A 7847-nucleotide genomic window follows, 5' to 3' on the forward strand; every position below is an offset into this window, starting at 1 on the left:
TAACAGCCACCACTCTCCGGCCACCCAGCTCTGAAAGCCGGGAGGAGTAAGGGTAGCAATGCTGGTCTCCCCCATGAAGTCTGTATAGCAGGGACCGGTCTTGGCACGTGGCCCATGCTGCTTCCCGAAGCCCCCATCGGCCTGGGATGGTGAACTATGGCCAGTGGGAGCTGCGATTGGCCGAACCTGCGGACGGGGCAAGTAAACAAACCGGCTCGGCCCGCCAGGGCGCTTACCCTGGCGGGCCGCGGGCCAAAGGTTGCTGATCCCTGCTGTACAGTATAAGGTAAAAGCATAAAAGATCAAATTTCACGGCGGGGAGACCAGATTTCATGGTCTGTGACGCGTTTTGCATGGCTGTGAATTTGGTAGGGTCCTACCCATGAGCCAGTTTAGCCTAATCACATTTACTTTGATTAGTAATCTGATGAGCATAACAAACAAAATTGTGCCTAATGTAATATAACAAATAAGAGAAATGTCCGGCACTTGCCTCCCCGTCTCCTCCTCGTGGGGAAATCGCAAAGCAGGTGGTACGGCCAACAGAGAGTCAGCAGTCCGTCACACTACAGCGTATTCCATGGCATCTAGGCTGGCTACCAGCTTTTATAACAGGTGACGCTGATGCCCCTTGTATCTGATCCATGCTCATATGTCTCCCTGACTCCTCATTTAAACTTCCACAGCCTTTCATATCTTTGGGGGTACACACTGTTAATTGGTTACTTACCGATTTCTCGCACTGTCAGTAGCATTTATGTCAATTAGTCGCCATGGTATTTCTGTGGTTAATACATGTAAGTTTCACTCGTACATATTCCCTAAATTTATCCTAAAATATTGTAATTTGGCATGACCTTCCCTATGTTACTTAAAGCTGAAGCATCAGTTAAACACAACTTACCTTGCCACTATCTGCATTGTTGTTGCCATATTATTCTTATGTCAAGCCTGAGGCCTGTTATTTGCATTGCAGCGTTAATCAATACTTATCTTACCTCTATTTCGATATGACAGGCTACAAGAGTGTCCCTAATGCTGTCATTAGAGTGGGTGAGTAGCAAATGCTAAGAGCCAGGGCTCTTCAGCCAGTGAAGTCAGGGTTAAAGCTGCAATCAGTCCCCTCAGTTATTGGGTGAGCACATGCTAGTGGTTTAATATTAAATGAAGCGTGACGGCAGGATTTCAGCCCAACTGTCTTGCTGCTCAGCAGGAACTGTTAGTTCTCACTCAAAACTCCTGCTCCCTGGAGGGCAGGCATGGCAGACAGAACAAAACCTGACCCCAAAGCCTGCACGTCCTATGGCTACAGCGTCTACCACAAGACGTGGAACAAACGCAACACAACCACCGTTGGGCAGAGGGGAACAATTCTAAATAATCCACTGGTGTGTGTGTGTGTGTACCTGCTCGCCCTACACGCATGCTATTGCATGGGGAAGTGTGATTCTGCTTATAACAGGTGGCCAACCAAGTAGGCAGATAGTCAATACCTAATTTGTGGTTTCACCTTTTAGCAATTTCCCGTTCATTTCAGGAAATGGATTGGATTCCCATATCTGTGAGAAGATCGAACAGTCTTCTGCATCTGCAGATTCCCGCCCCGGACTCCTCATCAATCGGGGTGACAATACAGATGCTTGCTAGAAGCAGAAAGGCTGCGGTGCAGATTCCCCTCCCAGGCAAGTCAATGACAATCATGGGACATCAGTCCAGATGCAGAAATGCCAGGCTAATGACCACCGTAGTTGCAACCTTTGAGCCAGCTTGGGTGCCTATTTTTTTAGGCAAATACAACTTCAACCTGCTGGATGGCTCAGGAAATCAGTCATGGGCCATGGAGTGATTCACCTCTAGGTCATTGGTTCAAATCCACCCAAAGTCAGAGACAACCAAAGGTCACTATCATCTGGCAGCCTTAATAGTGAACAACAGTGTCTGTCTCACAAAGACACCAGGCCAAATGCAGAACTCCTCCTCAATCTATTGCTGTCAGCAGCCCCATGGCCTCATTTCCATCTCCTGTCTCTCACTTTGTCCCCCCAACACCAATGCTGGTTTTAGCCCCATGACAGCCTTAAAATGCAACTGTTGTTCCCACCACAAATCCTCATCCAGGCTTTGGCCATCTCGCTCCAACTGCAGCAGCCCATTCTCCACAACACTCAGCCTCTCTCCCTCCAAGCCAGCCAAAACTGCTGCAAAAACTGTCAGCCCCTTCTGACGCCCCCTTCCTGGCCCCAGACCGCCTCCCAGATCAAAGCCAAGCTCCCTGGTTTCATCTGCAAGCCCCTTAGTGCCTTCCTACTAGAGCTGGGTGGAAAAATTCCATCAAAACAGTTTTCTGTCGGAAATGCCATTTCAACAAAACCAACATTTTTCAGGAAATTGTATCGCTTTCGATGATATTTCATTTAGAAAATGAGTGGAAAAAAATGTCATTGCATCCCAATGCAGCATTTTTAAGAATGAAAACTCGGGAGGAGGGAGTGTGTTTTGAAAAGACTTTTCATTTCAAAAGGTACTCAATAACATTTTACAGAATAATAAAGGATTGAAATCAAACCAAAAGGTTTCAACTGTCCAGGAATGGGATTTGTTCTTGGACTCTCCTGAGTCAGGATATTTTTTTAATTTAGATTTTTCACAGGATGGAAGATCCATTTGCTGACCTATTCTGCTTCCTACTCTCTGCTCGTGTGTCCTTTTGGCGTCCGCAGCTCCCAACTGGCTCAAACCAAGCTGCTCACCCCCCTTTGGCTGGGTCTACACTGACTGGTGACACGCTGCCTGTGCTAGCAAAGGTGGAAGCTGCCTACAGAGTAACAAGAGCAAGGCAGGCTCAGCCAGCACCCTGTCTGCATTAGATCTCCCACCCTTCATACCACTCATGCCACTGCTCCTTGGTGAGTGATGTGTAACGCACATATCATGGTATGGCTAGGGGGGGCTGCACCACAGATAGAGATTTATGAGGCTACTTTTGGCTCTGATCAGCAGCTGATTTTTTTTAGCTCAGGCAATAGCAGCTCATGGTTTTAGATCCTAAAGGTCCCATGTTCAATCCCTGCAAAAGGCACAGCCAAGGTCATTGTTAGATATGGATCCCATTTTTGCCAGGGGTCGCTGGTGTTGTTGCATCCTCCTCCTTCTGCACCCTCAACTCAGCCTTCTGTCTCTCCTGCTGCCCCCTATGCCAGGAACGCTTTTCCTGGCCCTGTCAGCTACAGACTGAGTAACCCTCAATTGGGAGTATGACAGACGCACCCAGAGGCTCCAGCTGAAACTGGGTACGCTGCACAGACACAGTAAGGACAGATCCTTCCCCAGAAGAGGTTGCATTCTAAACTGGCAAAGGGGAAGGGAAGCTGTGACCCAGAGAAGGGACTTGGCTGTACAGTGGGTCAGTACAGAGCCGGCAGTCAGAGATTTGCCTTCACCTCCCTCCCTCTCCTGCCGGTGTTCTCCTCCTGTGGCTCTTGCCTTCACTCAGTTGAAAGGGCCTGGTTCTGCTCTCAGTTATACCAATATATTCTCTCTGAAATCCACGGGGCTGCAGTGACAGAACTGAGAGCAGGACGTCTCCCGGTGCACTCTGGCACAGGGAATCGTCATCTCGAGTCGTTTTGCAAAGGTCCATGCATATCTTTGACACTTCTGGGGAAACTGAGGCAGGAGACAGCTCAGTGACTTGCCCAGCCCCACAAAGCAAGTCAGTGGCAAAGCCAGGATCTTGAATCCCAGTGTTGCTTTAACTACAAGACCACCCTTCTGTTCTCCCTACTTTCCCTCGTAGAGGGAGCACCCATTGCAACCACCTGGAGATGCAGAGAATGCACCTGGAAGAGCTGATTGGGAGTTAGCAAAAGGGACGAAAGAGGAGATTCTCTCCCTGGCTTGGCACCATCTGGCATTTGCCATCAAGAGCTAGTGCAAGAGTCATAACAACCCATTCCCATTCCCATTCTGTGCAAACAGTCCACAGGAAATACCCGATTGTCACCCACCAGCAGGATAAATATTTGAGGAAGGAACGCACTGTTTCTGGGTCAAACAAGCTGCCGAGCATGTGAAGGGAACATGTTTATAACACACGCTGGGGAATGGCTGACTGGATACGAAGTTCTCTGTTGCCCTCTACTGGTCCAGGGGCAGGGACTCTGCAGCGAGACCTGTTTGGAAGGCAGGGAAAGCTGCGTGACAAAATTATTCCTAGAGCACAGGACACCGAGTGGGAGAGAATCGCTGCTCCCAAGAGCTTAACTCCCCAATAGACAAGACAGGCAAAGGGTGGGAGGGGAAACTGAGGCACAGAGAGAAGCAAGTGACTTGCCTATGGCCACACATCCGGGGTTGCACTGCTGGGACTAAACCCTGGTGCCCAATCCAGGTGCACTACCCACTGGGCCGAGCTGGGCCTCCTACACATTGCCAGCAAAAAGGAAAGTCACTGAGCATTGCAGGAAGAGGGCTGCCAAGGCAGGTCAGCAGCGAAGAGCAGATCATGCCACCAGACTAGTATTCAAAGGGGTTCAGGATCTGATTCCACACCCCTGGCTGCACTGGGGACCTGCCTGGTGAAAGGCATCGGCCATAAGACTGGAGGGCCAGAGGGAAGAAGTAGCACTCGTCTCCCATACGCCATGGAGATGAGCAGGTTATCAAACCGAGCTCGGCCCATGCAGCCCGCACGCAGTGGCGTTATGGCCTTTAAAACCCGCTGCATTTGTTTAAGCAACTGCCTCTGGCTGCAGCAGCCCAGGTGGCTGAGAGCCCTGCCCTGAGCCATGTCTGAACAGCTGCCTCCTCACCAGGGGGCAGCTCTGCACTTTGGTTAGATTTGCTCCCAGCCCCAATCTCCCCAAGGAAAAGCATCAGGGAGCCCCCCACACCACGGTGGTTCTGTCAGAAGTGCAATGAATACGCCTGTGCTCAGCAAGGCTTGACTAACCTCAGGCAACTGCAGTGTGTGTTATAAAACCAGGCTTGTCAGCTAAGCTCCTTCATGATCCCCTGGACACACCATCTCCCTGCCCAGCTTTCTTCTTGCCCATTTCCAAGCCAATGCAGCTGGATGTATGGAGAAATATTCCAGCTTGGCTGAGCAACGGATCCCAGCTGTGTGGTAGATCCCCCAGACTCAGGAATCCTTGGTACTGACCCCCACCCATCCAGCTGTGCAGTAGATCTCCATCCCAGTAGGAACCTTCTTGAACCTTTGATCTTTCCAGGGGGCCCAATACTTCCAGTACTACACAAACAAATCACTGCTGGGCACTTGGAAGCCAAGAGTCGGAAGGCAAAGTCCAGTGCCTGCTAAATAGAAACCTGGAGTTCTAGTCAAAGCACTGTGGGGTTATAACTTTCAAAGACAGCCTGACCCACTGGTGTAGAGCCAGCCACGTGCATTGCCTGCCCTTGCTGCCTCCCCCGCCCCCAAGCCCTTTGCTGCACACCACCCTCTGTGCACTCGGGCATATTTGAGCGCCAGTCAGGGACAGCTGCATTCAGCTGGCAAGGACCCAAAGCCGGGATGGGGGGGCCATGCTGGGGGACAGGCCCTGCATGTTCAGGTAGCTCTGACCCCTGCCAGCTGCCAGCGAAGCGGCGTATCCGCCTTTGCCAGGGACTCATCTGGCTTTGCAAACTGTTCCAACAAGAACACAACTACAGAGCTAAAAAATAAAAGTCTCCATGGCTGCACATTGCTTACACCTGCTGCAACTACAGATGGCTTGTCTCCCTTAAAACTATCCCCCCCAGAATAAACATCAGTACTGATGGGGAGAAATAATCCCCAGAGGGGCACTATCCTTCACCAGGGACATACTCTCTTAAAGCCCAACCAACATCATGGCCCCATCACACGGGGCACTGCACAGATACACAGTGAGAGACAGTTCCTGCCGTCTAGTGGCCAAGACAGCCAGAGAGGACCGTCATCTCCATTTGACGGGGACGGGGGGCCTGTGGCACAGAGCAGTCATGCCCAAGGTCACACAGAGAGTCTGTGGCAGAGCTGGGGGTTGACTACAGGTCTCCTGAGTCACAGTCCAGTGCCTCTCACATAGCCCCTTCCTTTCCTCTCTGAGTGAAAGACAGCATGGAGTCCTCTGACCCCAAGGGACCACAGGACCTTACACCTGCCTTGCCAGCCTCATGCTTGAATCCCTTTTCCAAGACTGTTACTTAGCAGAAAACACAGCCCTTATCACCCCCCTGAGACGCAACCTGCCCTTCGACGTCGCTCTGCCTGGAGCGCGCCACAGTGCACTCCAGTTAAGGAGCTCATTAAAACAAGCTGCAGCTCTTAGAGGTTCCATGAGCACCAGAGCCAGTTCAAGGGATGCTGGGGGACTCCCCCAGTGCAGTCGCTTGGATCCCTCTTGTCATGCCCCCCTCCCCGGTTCCAAGCACTGGGCTCCGTCAGCTGCTAGGGTGGGGACAGGCTGGGTTGGGCCGGGGCAAGGTAGGTGACGTGCCCAGGACCGAGGAAGGAGTTTGTGCAGGGAGCACTGACTGGAGGTCTCCGGTGAGACAGAAAGGAGGAGGGGTGCTTGTGATGTGCCCCCGCCAGGGCCATGGGAGAAGGGGAAATCCCCTAGTTCCCTCAGGGACTAGCACAAGTCACCTCCCTCTCCGAGCCATGGAGCACAAGCAGTCAGCACTGCTGTTTGCGTATCTGCCTGGGGGGATCCCCGGCCAAGTGCCAACCAGAATTTGCCCCCATAACTATCACAGGAGTTTGGTAAAAGACCGAGCTGGGCCTGGCTTCATTCCCTAGCCAGGGCCCTTGCGCTTTACTGGTAATGCCAATAGTTTGCCCTTCTCGAGTGCCTCCTATCCAAGGCCTTCCTTTGCAGCCTGTGAGAGAGGGAAGCACTATTCCCATTTTACTAAAAGGGAAACTGAGGCAGAGAACAATGTAAGGGACTTGCCCAAAGTCACAGAGGAGGCTGGAGTAGAACCTAAGTCCACTGACTCCCAGGCACAGGTGTTTAGGCCAGAAGGAACCATTGTGACGATCTAGTCTGGCCTTCTACAGAACACGGAATTCACCCTGTGCTTTAGCCACAAGAGTATCTTTCTTTCCCGAGCCTCTGGCTACTCAATCAGATTCCATCCCCAAGAGGGGGCTGAGTGGAGACAGCAAGACGTGATAGCTCACCTACAGCTTTACAGGGGGTTTTAGCTAATGGAGCCACTCCATGTAGTGCTGGTGGAGTGGGGAAGAGTCCGATCTTTAATCTCCCTCTCTGCAGAAGATATTGAATTTAGATTAGACTTAATCCTCAGCCAGCCAGTGAGCTAGACCCCAGAGCATGTGAAGCAGGCAGTCCAAGCCCAGCTGTAACACATACACAAAAAGGTTTCATGCTGACCTTTAAACTTTGAACAGAGTCATGGAAAGATAAGAGCCTTTATCCTCTTAGCAGCAGCTTGCACGTCCCCAGGCACTGCGAGGAGGCACGGGAGCAGATCTGGCTGGCGGTCATGTGCCTATCCTGGCAGACCGCCCATCGCCCAGAACAGGTACCTACCCCGGCAGAGGATTTGTGAGAGGAGCGGGATCTGCAGGCCAGCCGACAAAAGCCAACTGAGATCCAACGGCTGGGCATCGAAGCGTGACAAATTCCAACTGGAAATAAGGGGCAAGTTGTTCACAGGGAGGTGATTAACCATTGCAGCCACTGATCTAGGGACATGGCGGATTCTCTGTCACTTGGTGCCCAGGCGTCTCTCTAAGTGATCCATTCTGTCTCAGGCAGAAGTTGTGGGTTCAGTGCAGGAATCACGGGGGGAGGGTCTCTGGCCAGCGCTAGACAGGAGGTCAGACAAGATGATCC

This window comes from Mauremys mutica, chromosome 14, assembly GCF_020497125.1.
Source record: "Mauremys mutica isolate MM-2020 ecotype Southern chromosome 14, ASM2049712v1, whole genome shotgun sequence".
Taxonomy (NCBI): Eukaryota; Metazoa; Chordata; order Testudines; family Geoemydidae; genus Mauremys; species Mauremys mutica.